This window comes from Peromyscus maniculatus, chromosome 8 (genome assembly GCF_049852395.1).
Source record: "Peromyscus maniculatus bairdii isolate BWxNUB_F1_BW_parent chromosome 8, HU_Pman_BW_mat_3.1, whole genome shotgun sequence".
In the NCBI taxonomy this organism is placed as follows: Eukaryota; Metazoa; Chordata; class Mammalia; order Rodentia; family Cricetidae; genus Peromyscus; species Peromyscus maniculatus.
The window spans coordinates 16,980,295-16,997,016 of record NC_134859.1 but is presented as its reverse complement, the minus strand read 5'-3'; positions in this window follow the sequence as shown (position 1 = coordinate 16,997,016).

Below are 16,722 nucleotides of genomic sequence, written 5' to 3'. Positions count from 1 at the left end.
CTCCTTCCACCATGGGTTCCCATCCCCTAGAGGGATGGAGCTCCGGTCAACAGGCTTGCACAGCAGGTGCTTTTCTCAGATGCACCATCTCACGGGTATCACCATTCGTGATGAGTGCACCGTGCCATAGGAGCTCCGAATTCTCACAGCAATCCTCTCAGCCCAAATAGCATAAGGCCCATTCTGTAGACCGGGAAAATGATGCTCAGGAAGGTAGACTCTGTTGTCTCCAGTGCTCAGAGCTGGTCAGTGAAATCTCCCCTGAATCCCCCAGATGTCGTGGCTGTGGTACTGTGGATAAGCTTCTGAGGGGGAAGTGGAGATTGAAGCTTTTTATGGTATATGAACTGCATGGCAACGAGAGCCTGGTAACCAGGACGGTTCTGAGCTGGAGGGCATGCTGGGGCCTGGACCACAGAACGGGCTTCTGAGAAGATGAAATGGGCTGAGCACTGTGTACTTGGCCTGCTAAGGGTGGGATTCAGGGGAGATTAGCTCCCTGAGCCCATGGTGAATACTGAATAGCAAAGGGAGGGAAATAGAGTCAGTGTGTGGCTGAGGTAGGCTCTGCAGTTACAGATTCCACAACCAGGAAACCCTGGCCTGGCAGGAGTGATGTCTCTCCCCTTGGCCACTCTCAGCTCAGAAGATCCCTACATAGCACACATTGTAGCTGATCAGAGTATGCAAACCTTGGCAGAGAAAGGAGGCCTGATCAGTCTCACCCCCTGGCCTCCATGTTAGCTTTCCTGGGTAAAAGGTAATAGTGACATTCCTCCACCTTCGGGGATTCTACCAGGAAGGCCGCAGGTGAAGGATCATTAAAGCACACCTAGAGCTTTCTGCTGGTCTCTCTGGCAAGATGTGTCTAGTGGATAAAAGCGCTGCAACTCTTTGATCCTGCAGTCTCTGGCCAGCTGTGACTCGCGGGAAATGGGGAGGGGCACAACTGTGTATGAAGACTCCCTGGGGTATATTGCACCCCTTTACAAGACGAGAGGGAATGTAGACAAACAAGTAGAAATGCCCACCCAGCGTGGTTAAATGCTAGGACACAGCCATCACACATCCATGCTGCCACTAGAAGATGATGTGAGCGCATCTTAATGAGTTAGAAAAGTCAGTTTCAAAACATCAAATAGAGCCGGATCTCAACTTGTAAATACAGTACTCTAATTCATGAACTTACTAAATAATTAATGTGTATGCTCGTGTGCCAAGGACTATTCTGGGAACCGGGGAAGGAAGTTTACTACTTGGGGGAATAGGCGGTGAACACAGAAACTTAGAACAAAACAAGGTGATTTCCAAGAGAGATGACCCCAGGAGCTGACATTTTGATTGAGATGCACACACTGAAGGAAAGCAAGCCATGAAGGTCTGCAAAAGCATTTCATTTGGGGCAGAGACAAAGGCCTTGGGAAGCTGTGTACTTGGAGCACTGGGTGGAGAGGAGCGTGACAGAGGAGATGGGAGAGGCGGGCAGGGGCCAGGTCACATGGAGGCTGGCAGTCAAGTTAGGGGTTTGTAAGAATTTTCCATTTTGTAGGCCTGGAGAGATGGGTGAGTGGCCAAGAGCAAATGCAGTTCTTGCAAAGGACCCAAGTTCAGTTCCCAGCACCCATGTTGAGAGGCTTCATAACTTGCCTGGGATGCCATCCCTGAGACATACGATACCTCTGATTTTCACAGGCACCTATACTCATGTGTGTACATGCATGAATGCAGACAGACAGATGACAGACAGACAGACAGACAGACACACACACACAATTTTTAAAAAATAATAAAAGTAGGTTAGGCATGTTAGTGTATACCTTTATTCCCAGCATGAAGAAAAAGAGGCAGGAGGGTCTCTATGGCCAGCCTGGTCTGCACAGTGAGTTCCAATCAACCCAGTGACCCCCTGCTGGGGGTGGAGGGAGAATTTTGTACTCTGTTCAAAGTGCCCTGGATCTTCAGCATGCAGTTATTATCTGCCAGTATCCAGAAGGAAATGCGCCAGCGGGTCAGTAAATGCCCTCTGAGTAGCGGGGGGTGAGGCATTCTTGTTTGTTTCCTTGTCCTGTTGCACGACTGTCCAACGGTTGTCCTCAGAAACAAATAATAATTTTACTTTCAAAGAACTCACCAGAGAGCGTCTCCAGTTCCTCAAATGTTTCTTCCTCCTGCGTGTCGAGAGCCCGTGGCCTCTTCTCTCGGTCACTGTGAAACACCTCCGTGGTTGTGAGCCACAGTCACTTCATGGTGCCACTGAACACCAGGGCTGCCTCCTCTTACATAACTGGGTTTGCGGACCCCGTACCCACCCTCTCTCTATTCCCCATCCTTCTGCCATCCCAGACTGGCCGTCATGATAACTGCTTGGGTATGAAGAGCTCCCTGGAAAAGGCTGGTAGATTACTGAAGGGTTGGTCCCTGGTGCTGTCCAGGTAGTTAATGGGAACTTAGGAGGAGGAGTCTAGCAGGAGGAGGCAGGTCACTGGACTGGCTGCCATGATGTAAACTGTTTGGTTATGCTGTGTCTTCCCACTATGGGGAACCAAGACTTTGAATAACATAAATCCTCCTTAAGCCCACCCCACCCACTTCCTCCCTTCCCTTGTCTTCTCAGACATTCGTGGTGAGAGAGGCCACCACCACACCCCCATTCTACCCCCTGCTTTTTTTTTAAGTTTTTTTCTCTTTCTTTCTTTCTTTTTTTTTTTAATTTTATTTATTTTATTTTACAATACCATTCAGTTCTACATATCAGCCACGGGTTCCCCTATTCTCCCCCCTCCCATACCCCCTGCTTTGATGGGGTCAAACTTTTTAGTTTCATCACACATCACATACACGTAGAGAATTATCGTTCTGTATCGGGGACTATGGGAGTCCAGCCCCTCAATAGTCCCCTCCCAGGATCCGGGAAGAATCTACAACCAGCTGATAATTAATCTTTAATGAGAAGAAATGAATCTATGTACATGAAACTCCTTAGTTCATACACTTTATTATTCTGTGATAGTTCTCTCTCTACACAGCTTCTATTCTGCTCTCATGTCTAGCTCTTTTCTTGCCTGATTTCTCTATATTTATTTACTGTCCCCTCTAGGTTCTACCTTAATTCCTTCATCTAGTTCTGTCCCTTCTAGGTTCTCATCTATCTAGTTCTTTCCTCTATCAGCTCCTCTCCTGTCTCCTCTCTCATCTGGCTCTTCCTCATCTTGTTCTTCCCCATCTGGCTCTTCCTCATCTTCCATCTCGTTCCTCTAGTCCTCTCTTTTAGCCCTTCAATCTAGTTCTTCCCCATCTCATTTTGTTCCTCTCAAGTTCTTACCCATCTAGTTTTTCCATTCTCTTTTCTCTTCTCTGTCCTGTCGTGCCCTGGGAGTCCTGGTATATATACACTTACAAGCAGTAATCCCTTAGCAGTGCAAAACCAGGCTTCCAGGGTCAAATGGAGGGGTGATAAGAATCACATAGGGAGGCAATAACCGTTAATTATCATTTGCAACCCCAAAGGGAAGTGACCAAATGGGAAATGAATTAACTAAAGGCTAAATTCAGGTAATATCTAAGAAGAGGGCTCTTATGTGCTCAACTATAATCTTAAATGTTTTTGGTAGAAAGTGTTAAGAATCTATAAGTTGCTAGATCAATGGGAGAAAATAAAACTGTCTTCTTTTTTCCTGTGGCTCCTATCTGTCCAAGCTATCTGCTATTTTTCTGCAGGGTGGGGGAAAGTGTACTCAGTCGCTAGGCAACCTGTGTACAGCTAGATGCCTCTGGTGATAGTTAAAGGGAGATCTGGAACTGGAGGTAAGGTTTGGGAAAGGAGGAAATAAGGCTCAATTGGCTCATCCGCCAGGCCTTCTCAAACAGGTAGCCTGGATGCTTAAGTCTGTTCTTAGAGAGTACAGAGGTATCTCTGATAAAGTACTTTCCTCCATCTGGGGATGGACCTGGCTGGATGCTGCTAATGATAATTACAGGGAGGCTTGAACTGGAGTTCTGGCTGAACATAGCTGTCAGCGCAGAAGGTTATCTAAATATTCCTAGAAGTGGTTAGGTAAGGAGTTAGCGGTCTATAAAGTTGGTAAGGCTGTAAGAAAGGAGGGTCCGAGCTGAATTGTGTAAAGCTATTACTTAAGGTCCACCTGACCTAGGTGGTGTCTCCTTGTGGAATTTATCTTAAATCAGGAGACTTGCATGTGGACTGTTATTACTGCTAGTCCTTGAAAGTAGCCAAGGGAGATATCTGATTCCAGAGAAAGCCTTTCCTGAGGCAGTTCTCCAAATACCTGGAATGTGTATGTCCAGAGAGTGATCGGTCCACACTGTTAGCCCTTCTTAGGGAAAAGTCAATTGGAAAAGCTATGAAGGCACACATGATTTTCATAACAGAAGACAGCTGATATATAACAAGCCAAGTAACACCAAAAACTCCTTGGGATTTGGCTTCCTCTGGAGAAATTCCCTGATTCCTCCAGGTAGTGACTTTGCCATAACCAGCTGAGTTCTTATGATATTCCTGCGGCCCGCAGCAGTTCTGTACCCCTAAAATATGTAACAATGTTATGTCCATTTAAATTGAAATTTAGATGTCAACTTTGAAAGTAAACTCACCCAAGAGCAGTGTGCAAAGCAAAGCAAAACAAACAAAAAACAACAACAACAATAATAATAAAAACCAACCAGTTCCATTTCTGAGGGACTTCGGTTCAGTTTAGCTTCTCACTACCCCATCTCCTCAGAACCTCACTAGAACCCCAGAAACTCAGCCACACAATCTGGAGGAGTCAACTGAATTTGGCAAATGCAGAGGCTTAGGCAAAAAGAGAGATGGACTGGAAGTTCTACCGAGCTCACAGCTCAACCAGAGCCCTTAAAGCTGTTCCACCTGTGGGAGGGCGGGCATGGGCCTGTAGCTCCCAGCTGCATCAAGGATGAATGACTGAAGGAAGGATGCTGTGCCGTCATGGAGATGCAGAATACTGTTCAAGTGATACAGTCATTTGCCGTTGGGAAATCCACTTGGGAGGTGGTTCCGCTGATCTGACAGTTTAGGAACTGTGAGTTCTCTGTAAGACAGAGATAAGGTCTGTGCTCCATCTTTACCTACAGCGGGGTGATCGAGCGTGGGCTTTGGGGCCAGAATGGTAGCACTGGGATCCACCCTATCACTGTATTAGTTAGGCCAGAGCCTACTGTACTAGTCAGGGTTCTCTAGAGAAACAAAACTGATGGGTTGAATCTATAATACATACAAACCAGATTTATTAGAGTGGCTTCTAGGTTATGGTCCTATTATCCCAACAATGGCTTTCTCCTGAACAGAAGTCCAAGAATTCTGTAGTTGTTCAGTCCACAACGCTGGTATCTCAGCTGTTCTTCAGTATATTCCAGAATTCTGGAGAAGTAGGCTCTAATACTAATGAAGGAACAAACTTGCCAGAAAGAGCCTCCTTTTTGCATGTCCTTTATATAGGCTGCCACCCAAAGGTGTGGTCCCTACTCAAACTGGATCCTCCCACCTCAGAAGATCCAGATTTAGGGTAGGTCTTCCCACTTCAAATACTTTAATTGAGAAAAATCCCTCACAGGTGTACCCAGCCACTTGGTGTTTATTTAATTACAGATGTAGTCAAGTTGACAACCAAGAATATCCATCACACCTACACATTCCTCTTTCTACCCCGATTTTCTAACCTGTAAAATGGGAGTGACAATACTTGCCTTCTGGGATGGTTGTCAAGAATAAGGAATAAAGAAGTGGCTTGAAGAAGTCTTGGACTGATGAGTATGGTCCTTAAATGTCAGGTCCTTAAATGTATGTCGTGTTGGCTTTTCAGGATGATATCTGAAATTCAAAATACTACAAAATCTAAAGGATTTTGAGAATTATCATGATGCCACAAATGGAAAATCCCATGCCTGACCTCCGATAAAGAAATTTACACATGCTTAGTTTTATGCTTGATAGTGTTTTTAAATATTTATCCTGATAAAGCTATGCCTTCTTCTTTTCCTGTTGTTTTGATAAAACATTCTGACAAAAAGCAACTTAAGGGAGAAAGGTTTGCTTTGGTTCACAGTTCAAGGTACAGTCTACCATGGTGGGAAAGTCAAGGCAGCAGGAGCTTGAGTTGCTGGTCACATGACATCCACAGTCAAGAAGCAGAGAGTGGCCAGGCAGTGGTGGCGTATGCCTTTAATCCCAGCACTCGGGAGGCAGAGCCAGGCGGATCTCTGTGAGTTCGAGGCCAGCCTGGGCTACCGAGTGAGTTCCAGGAAAGGCGCAAAGCTACACAGAGAAACCCTGTCTCAGAAAACAAACAAACAAAAAGAAGAAGAAGAAGAAGAAGAAGAAGAAGAAGAAGAAGAAGAAGAAGAAGAAGAAGAAGAAGAAGAAGAAGAAGGAGAAGAAGAAGAAGAAGAAGAGAGCAGTGAATGCATGCAGTGGCTTAGCTCTCTTCCTCCACTTACACAGTCCAGGATCCCAGGGAATGGGGCCGCCTATAGTGGGCAGATCTTCCCACTTCTATCAGTGCAATCAAGATAACTGCCCAGGCATACTTTGGAGCCCATCTCTCAGGTAATTCTGGGTTCTTCGAAGTTGGTGATTAACACTAGCCACCACAGGCTGTGTGCACAAAGTGTATGGGAATGAACATTAGAATTTCATTGTGAATTTCATCTTTGGACTTGGGTCCCATCCCCAATATGTCTCACCAATACAGGAAAATACCAAACCTGAGACAATGGAATGGGAAAGGGCTGCTGAGACTGAGTAGGCTGTTGTGAGGGTTCAGAGAGACGAGCACAGCAGTATTTGATGAACTCAGCCCAGATACTCAATGAGCAACAGCTGCCACCACTAGCCAACCTCTCACTTCCAGTGCCGCCGCCGCCACCACCACCACCACCACCACCATTAACCGCAGCTGTAGTAATGGCACATAGGAAACAGATACAAATGTACTGGACAGCATTTTATTTAGAAGAAAGACATCTGGACCCAGGAGCAGGGACCTTTGCTAAGTTCAACACTAGATCTGTTCTCTATCATGTCAGGAGGTTTCTGTCTGCTCAAGGTCACGGGACGGGTGCCCTGGCCTTTTCCAGAGTCAGTCTCTGATTCATCTACTAAGCCATCTTTTCCGGTTCAGCCTTGGCGTCTGCCTGGTGAGTGGTGCTTGGGCCGCTGGCCTCTGACTTCCCATCCTATTTTCCAACCTCAGTTGTTGAAAGCCGTAGACGGTTTTGCCATAGCTGTAGACCATATGTTCTATGCTTTATTATCTGTCTTTGGCTCGCCTCGCATTGAAAACTTAAAATATATTTCTCCAAGTGGGAAAGTTACTCACCACCATGAATAGAAAGCCAGTACCACCTACTGTAGATAAAAACTGCCCATAAAAAGAAATGCCATGAAATTAAAACAATGCTATTAAGTTACGGAGAAATAGGGCTGCCCATCAGAGGCTCTGGGCTTAGGGCCTGGGCCTGTTTGATTTCCATTTAAGAGTGAAATTTGGAGAGGTACCGTGTTTTTCAAAAAATGTTAAAAGCATGTCAGAACCAAAGAAAGATTTTCTTCTTGATAAATGAGAAATGAAAGAAAATATAAACAAACGAGGTTGTCAAACCACAAAATTCATAGTGTTTTTAACTTCCCTGTCTTCTCACTTTCTAGAAACTTCTCTTAGTACAATCTAGTTCTTTATTGAGAAGAACTAAGGAGAAGATCGCCAACCCCCGCTTTCCACTTCTTACATCACTTCAGGAAGACCAGTTCCCTGCTTTGAAGTGGGAGAGCTCAGTTAAGAAACACTCTTCCCTGAGGAGCTCCAGGCCCTGAAAGTCTGTGAGGTTTCATCCGAAGATGTGTGCATAAAACTAAGCATGTTCATGGGCACATTTTTCTGTCTTTCCTTTAAAAAGTTTTTTTTGGGACAAGGCATCACTGTGTGGTCTTAGCTGCCTCTAACTCTCCATGTAGACCAGGCTGACCTTGAACTCACAGAGATCTGCTTGCCTCTGCCTCCCAAGTATTAGGATTAAAAGTGTGTGCCACCGCACCTGGCTCCATAGATGTCTCTTCTTGGCAAGGTCCTCACAAGGGTCAAGGCTTTAGGAAGCACCCTGGGTCTCTTTCATAAAGACATCAACCCCATTCCTGAGGTTTCACATCATGAACCAATCTCCTTCCTTCTCCTAATAACGTCACCTTAGGAGTTGGGCTTCAGTGCAATAATTTGGGGGGACATAAAGAGTGGGGTGACGTGTTTATGTAGTGGGATTGCTTTTTTGTTTTTCCAGTGCTGTGGTGGAACCTAGAGCCTTGCAAGTGCCGGGTAGACACTACTATGGAGCGATATCCTCCGCCCTTGTTGTTTTGAGACAAGGTCTCACTATGTACCGAGGCTAGCCTTGATATCACCATGTAAGCCTGGCCTTGAACTTACTCTGTAGTCCAGGCTGGCCTCAGTACTCATGCTTCTACTTCCTGAGATACTTGTAGGTGCCACCACACTCTGTTGGAAGCATGGTTAAAATTCCCCAAAGGAAAGCCCCAAGGGACGGACTGGGTCATTGATCCTCACAAGGGGTGAAACGGTGGGGTTTATCCCATAGCCACAAAGAAATGCATGCTTTTCTGGAGGTAGATTTTCTGCCTGCTGAACAGAGCAGATGGCCTCACTTGAGATGGGAAAGGAGATTGCTAACCCCGTCCTCTGGCAGAGAATTGAGGAAGAAGCAATTGACTGATTCATCAGGCTGGGCTCTGTCCCCTCTTCTACAGCCTCTGCGGATTTCTCCTGCAGATGCGTCTGTCATCAGAGAGTCTTCGGGGAGCGCTGCCCCCCCCATTCCCTTCTCCTAAATGGATGGGGATATGCCTCACCTGTGCACTGCACCCAGGTTTCTCAGCTGCCTTCCCCCAGCCCCCACAATCTGTTCGGAGCAGCAGTCCTATGGCACCCAGGATGTAGGACTTCTTCCCTTGAATTCTCTGTTTCTGCCCAGTGAGCTACCTGGCACATAGGAGGTGTAAAGACATGCTTTCAGTTTGCTGTATTCATACATACATCATCCATATAGCCATCCATCCATCCATCCATCCATCCATCCATACATACATACATACATATATACATACCTACATATATACATACATTTTGAGAGTGACCAAGTGAATGGTGTATGAATCTTCCTATATTCTGCATATTAACCAAGTGGCCACTGTCCCGATTTGTCTGTGATTTTCTTAGCTTCAGCCTCAGCAAATTGGCATCACTGGGAGGCTTACTGGTAGATTCCATATGTTCATCTTCATGGTTCCTGCACATCATGGAAGAAGATGGCATTAAACAAATGTTTCCACAATGAAATGAGCAGCCTGCCCTCTGGATTAGTGGGCTCTGCGTCTGCCGGCTTAACCAATGTCTGACTGAAAATGTTCAACAGAAATTGCATTTGTACTAAAAATGTAGACTCTTTCTTTCCTGACATTGTTCCCTAAGACCACAGACAGTGTAGCCGTTATCTCCATCGTATGTGGGGATGTGCATAGGGATGCTATTACATCTATGTAAGGGTTTGAAGCATCCTGGAGGAGGGAAGATCTACTCTGAATGAGGGCAGGGCCATTTCATGGGCCACAGTACTGGACTCAATGAAAGGGGGAAAAGGAGAAACATCTGAGAACCAGTCTCCATCCCTCCCAATGCCAGTGATGCCCCCAGTGCCACCATGCCTTCCCCGCCATGATAGATTGTATTCTCTAAGCCATGCGTCATAATGAGCCTTTCCTCTGACACACCATTCCGTCAGGCATTCAGCAGTGAGAAAAGTAACTAATATAATTAATCTAACTGTAGTGTGCTTAGAAAAGAAGCCAACCCTGGGAGAAGTGCCTTGATCAAGAAGGACGCAGCTTGTCCAACACAGAGTGATGAGTGCGGTGAACTGGAGGCCTACAGTCTCTTACCCCCATTCACATGACACTGTTTGCATTTTAATTGGCATTTCAAGCACCAGAAGCATTCTCTGACGGATTAGATAAAGGTCTATTGAAAGGGCATTAGAAGGAAAAGCTGAAAAGCCAGGTCTTGACAGAGAGAGAAACGTTGGTTTCTTAGGGAGTTGGAAATGGCTAATGCCAGGACCAGTGAGTTCCCTTCATTCTGTTTCCATTACAAAAGCTGGCTGCAGCTATTCGGTGTCCTTGGGTTTCTTGTCCCAAGTTTCTTTGTGGGTTTGGTTGGAGATTTTTAAAACAGGGTCTTGATAGCCCAGGCTAGTCTCCACTTCGAATGTGTCAGGAGGCTGACCCCTAGCTCTCGACTCTCTTGCCTCCACTTCCCAAATGCTGCGTTTACAGGTGTGTGCTTCTGCACTGGGCTCCTGCCTGTTGTTTTTATCACAGGAAGAGAGAGTTTGGTGCACAAGCGTGGGTCTCATGCCAGCCCCCAAGTCAGGCTAGAGTGACAGTATCATCAGAAATCCTTATAAAGACTACTTACAGATCAGACCTTATCAGAGAGTGTTTTTGTTCAGTGGACAGTGGTTAACACAGAAACACACATGGGAGCAAAGTGAGGAAAATAAGCCACTGAAGGGTGATCAGCCACAAATGGGCTATCTATGTCACAGCCTCCCTCCCCAAGGCTTGGGGACTGTTATGGGATATTCTGATTGCACTCTGACACTCCCAACACTTGCCAATAAGGTTAAAGCTTGAATCAGGGGGCAGAGCCAGCGACTAGCTGACCACAACTGGCCATAGAGAAGCCAGCAACTTGGATAGAGAAGACACACAGAAAGGAAAGGGTGGAGAACTCTAGGAAATGAGAGTTTAAACTTCCTTTTTGGTTTTGGGACTAGGGAAGAGACCTGTCTCTTGGCAGGGTCTCTGGTCAAAAAGCCAAGTCAGCTAGTTGCTACTCAGTCTCTCTGAGCTGACACGTTTTCACCCCAAACTTTGACTCCCAAGTTTTATTGATAAATAGAACAATAGAGATTTAATTTAAATCTGCATATCATAGCTGTTACAGAGCCAGGAGCCATGGACTGGAAGCCCTTCCAGGCCTTGGCCTGAGTGGCCAGCAGGGCACTGTCTGTGGGGCCCACAGACAATAATTAAAATATCAATAGATTCATGTGCAACTGCTAAGCCAACAGCAAAACATCAGGGGACCATCTCAGTAACATCTCAGGAACGGGATGGAAAGACTTAGAGGCAGAGCTCTGGGAGGACCACAGTGACACAGTGTCTGAATATGACTGGACCACTGCACTAGTGAACTCATGGCCATGGAGATGCCCTACAGGAGATGGGAACAGGACCAAGCCACTCAACCTTCTAGCACGGAGTGGGAGGTGGTTCATGAGCCCCAACCAGGAGGAGCTCTAAACAGCCAATGGCTGCTGGAAGAGGGAGAGACAGTTTTCCTTAAGGGCATGGCCCCTGGTAGGTGAACCATGCTCCAGCTGATGGTCTCACACTCGGAAGTAGTTGGGCAGCACACAATAGAATTGATGGGTTAATAATAATAATTTTTTTTTAAAAAAAAGGACACAAAGTTTGGGGCTATGGAGGAGGGAGCAGATCTGAGAGGAGTGGGGTAAATATGATCAAAAATACACTATATGGAATTCTCCAAGAATTAATGAGAGGAGCTGGAAAGAAAGAAGCCCCAAGACCATGCATCAGAGTGAGGGGGAGGTGCTTAGCCCGAACAACATAGGGAGAGAAACCACATACAACCTTCTCTCATGCTCACAAACCTAACTTTCCTTCGCTAGAAAACTTGAGAAATAGCAGATCCTGCCTCACAATTACAAATATATACAGACACACACATGCATACAGCTCCTCATCCTGGGCATGACACATAATAGTTAATGAAATCTTAGTATTGTGGCCAGAATTGACTTCAACACCAACCTGTTCCCAGGCTTTGAACTCCTAAGGACGGTTCCCTGTACGTGGATTTGTCCTTTGTTCTTGGCATGGCACCTGACACCTGCCAGGGACTCGGTAAATGGCACTGGCTAGTGGCTAGAGACTGGTACCCTTAGGGACACCCACGTCTTAGTCAGCACCATGTGACACCATGGAACGCAGCCAGTAATGCGTGTGACTCTTTGTTACTAGTTTGGACTGTAATCCTAAGTGGATCAAGCAGCCTTCTCGTCCAACAGTGCAGTGGTCCCAGGTATGTTTTCCCAGCCTTTGTCTGCAGCTGGAAGCCTTTCCCTAACCACACCATAGGCAATTTGCATTTAAATTGGTTTTTGCTCATTACAGAACTCTTGTAGGTCAGCTGGAGTTTTCATTCTCCAGAGTCGGTTTGGACATTCCATTTCCCAGTTGAGGGTCCCTCATGCCACCTCCCCCTCCCTGACATCGAGATAGAGTCACAGAATCTCATGGTGGAGATTAGATATCGGAAGACTGTTTCTCAAATCACATCTCCACTTAAGTAAGCAGGGATGAGGAGACCAGAGGAGCCTGGATTTAGAACTCTGGTCTCATTTGTTCCAGAGCTGTCCACAAAGCATGCTGCTGAGTGCTGGGCGTGCCGGAATAAATGGGACACATCTGCTGCTCTCCATGGGCTCCCTGTCTAGTAGAGGAGAGAGAAAACTAAGGTTTGAAACCAAAAACTCCCATTATATTCAAAGGACTACTTAATAAATGTCAGAATGAATTCTAGCCAGACTATAGGCTTTCAGAAAGTGTTTATCATGAACTGCAGCACACACACACACACACACACACACACACACACACACACACGCATACATGCATGCATGCAAGAATGTGTGCATGCATACACACTCTCTAATATCTCTCCTAAACATCTCCTGAGACAGGGCTTCTTAAAATCTCTACTTACAACCCTTTCATGCCCAAGAAATTTTCACACAATGTGAGCAAACAGGTAAGCAGTGTAGATACACAAATCAAATATTTCCTGATAACAAGTCAAAAAGGAATTTACTTAAAATGATCCTTCTATACATATAATTTTTGTGCTTATTAAAAGACAATGTCAAATTTGCATCCTGATAAGATAGATGCACTTGCTTCGTGTTACATTAAGAATCGAATCTTGGGTGAAAAGATGCCGCAGGAGGAAGAGTTAATTGATATTTTGGTTTCATAATTGTTGGTGCTGAGAATGGCACTTTGCATAAATATGAAGCACAAAATGGCAAAAAAAAATGTTTAAAGCCATGTCCAAAAATTTTGGGAATTTTGTTCTCATCTCAAGCCAAAATATATTGAACAAGCTTTTATAAAACTCTAGCCAGTAACTCAAATAGAATTTTTTTTAAACTTGATCACTGATACAATCCAGTTGGGAGGTGTGCACACATGATACTACCATGTGGAGGAGTGATGGAGGAAAATATGCAGTCTTTGCTCTCCGGAAGTAAACAACGTTTCTATCAGAGCAGACAACTGTGTTAAAACAACACTCTCCCTCATAACATGTGATAGTCTGAGCCCAGGGGGTTCGGTGGTGTGAGGCATGTGCCGTGCAGAGTACACGGGCTGTGAGTTCAGAGCCAAGGCTACAGAGTAGCAAAACCTAGTGGCTGTGTCCCGTGCCTTGCGGCAAGTGTCGCCACAAACACCTTGGTTTCATTATGTGTTTAGTTAACACATCACATTTTGGTCATTGTCTATCCTGAAACCTTTTACTGTAGCCATATTTGTGTGACACCCTACCACCCTTAAATCGTGATCCCATATGGGATCGAGCCATCGTTTAAGAAGCTCAATTCTGAAGCAGTTCGGCCTCCTGCTGCCATACCTTACCCTTATCAACTTTATCCCCTTGGTCTGAAGTAACTCCCCCCTTAAGCTAAAAAAAAAGAAAGGAAGAAAGAAAAAGGAAGGAAGGAAGGAAGGAAGGAAGGAAGGAAGGAAGGAAGGAAGGAAGGAAGGAAGGAAGGAATTCCTGAGCCAGCATTCTAAGATACATACCACACACATATATGAACATTCATGTAACACTAATATGTATGTATCATCATGAGTTCATCTTAAGTGATACTTTTCTGAACTGCTGAGAAACAAATGTTTCTGAGTTTGGATTACTGGAATGGATGGATAGACATATATACATACATGCATACATACATACATGCATACATACATACATGCATACATACATAACCTAGGAATGGGTCTGAAGTCCAACACCAGATTTATTTCTTGTGCACTATAGACCTGTAGCCTGTAGGCCATTTTACACAATATTTAAAACAACTTTGTGTATGGAACCAAGTTTCAGGATGTGGGATTCTCCACTGGAGGTTTTCAGCTGGCGACATTTCCAAGTTTAGATATTTGGATCAGCGATGCCCAAGCTGTAGTCACCATTTGCTCCTCATGACAAGTTTTGAGGAGAGTTCAGTCAAACCTCCATTTTCCAGATGAGGAATTGGAGAGCGCAGATCACTCGCCCAGCATCATTGGTAAGGAAGACCAGAGCTACTGCAGCATTGGCAGTACAGTGCTGGCTCGGCTGCCTCCCAGGAAGAGAGCCAGACTTCGGGCCACATGCCTGACTCCAGAGCCTGTGCGCTTGTTCTGTACTGCATCACCCCCATCCTGTACGAGACATCCCGTGTCTCCCCACCCAGGTCATCTTCCCAGGTGTAGCCAAGATCTGCTACACCGGTTGGCTGCAGGTCGGTTTTGTCAACTGCCACAGGGAATGGCCGTGTCTGGGTACACAGTACTTCCCTGGGGTGGGGGGGAGAGGCTGACAGAGGGACTTGAAGGGTGACGAGGACTCTGGCAGATGGATAGAAAGAGCAGAATGGGTCAATAAGGAGCAAAGTCAGCCCCGCAAAGATGACTGAGCAAGGATGGCTTGCTCTAGTGACCCTCCACCTGCATGCCAGTGCTCAGAAGTGAGGTGGCTGAGCTCTCAAGAGAGACCAAGAGGTGTTTGAGCAGGAGAAGGGTGTGACTTGTAGGTCACTCTAGCTCTATTGGAGGGATTTTTGGAAAGGGGGAAATTGGAGTCAAGGAGACAATATAATCAACAGATGCAGTCAACAGGTGTAGTGGGCCCCAACGATTCATATAACAGTAGTGTGAGGTACATTTGCTTCGCACCTGCCTGTGTGCAGCGTGGAGCTTTATCCACTCGGAGGGGTGACTTTGTGTGGTCCCCCTGTGGGGACACCTAGCAGGCGTTGGGCTATGATAGTGGCATTTGTGGGTCACATGTGTGAAGTACAATGGGGCAGCGTAATCTGGTCTGGGCAATCTACCAGTGTCAGGACTGAAGGACAGCAAGGAGGCAAACGATGCTCAGGTTTCCGTTAGCTCAGCCAAGTGAGATACGGAATCTTTCATCTAACCATGGAGAATAGAAAACTTCTCTTTAAAGGGACAGAGGAAAAAAAAATTTAGGCCTTTCAAGCTCTTCAGTTTCTTTGGTATTATGTTGCTCAGGCAGCCACTGACAACACCTAAATGTAGCCTGTTCCAATAAAACTTTAACAAAACAAGTGGCCATCCAGATTTAGCCCTAGGAAGAACAGCAGATTTCCCAAGTTATGGCATACCAACTGAGGGGCCAGGTGGGACTCTCCCAGAATGCACACCTTGCCAGGTGTAGGTAGGTCATGCATCTCTCCATGAAGGATGCCCACCAGATCATCCGATGTCCAGCACAGGACTGCTCTGGCAGGATGGAGACTATGTGTTAGGAATTTGGTCCTCTGCATAGTGATGTTGGGAAGTGGTGGGACCTTTAGGAGGTGGGGGCATGGTCAGGGGTCTTTGGGTTGTTGGGGATACTTGGAAAGTATTAAGGTAGACCTCAAGAGACCCCGAGTTAGTTCTTGTAAAGAGTGACTTATTATAGAAAGTCTTGTTCTAACTTCCTGCTGTAATGTCACATGAACTGTCACTGCCACACTCCCTCCTGCCATGGTGGCACCATCCACCGTAAGGATGACCTAGAGCTGAGTGATACTCCTGCATGCTCAGAGGACAACCTTGGGTGTGGGTCCCCAACTTCTGCCTTGTTAGAAGTGCACCTCTCTTGCTGCTCCTGTTGTATGGCAGGCTAGCTGGCCCTCAAGCTTCTGCCTGTCCTCTGGCCTCCACCTCCTGAGCTGATATACTGTGGACCCTAATTAACTTACCTGAGGATCAGAGGACAGAGTCAGTCACTAGATTAGACATAGAGGCCAGACAGTAGCGACACACACCCTTAATCCTATCACTTGGGAGGCAGAGATCCATCTGGATCTCTGTGAGTTCAAGGCCACACTGGGAACAGGGCCAGGTGTGGTGGCACACACCTTTAATCCCAGTACTGGGAAGCACGCACACCTTTAATCCCAGGAAGTGATGTCTGGGCAGAGAAAGGTATATAAGGTGTGAGGAAACAGGAACTCACTCTCTTTAGACTGAGGATTTCATAGAGATAAGAACTAGTGGCTGGCTGTTCTGCTTCTCTGATCTTTCAGCTTTCACGCTGAGATCTGGCTCTGGGTTTTTTGTTTGTTTGTTTGTTTGTTTGTTTGTTTATTAAAAGACCTTCTAAGATTCAAACAACAACCTCCCTCCTCCCAGTAGGGGCATGCTGGGATTGCAGGCACTCTGGGATTGCTGCAGTGGCCTTCTTACCTGGGTTCTGGGTCTCTAAACACAGACTCTCATGCTCATACAGTGTGCTGGCTTGTTTTTAT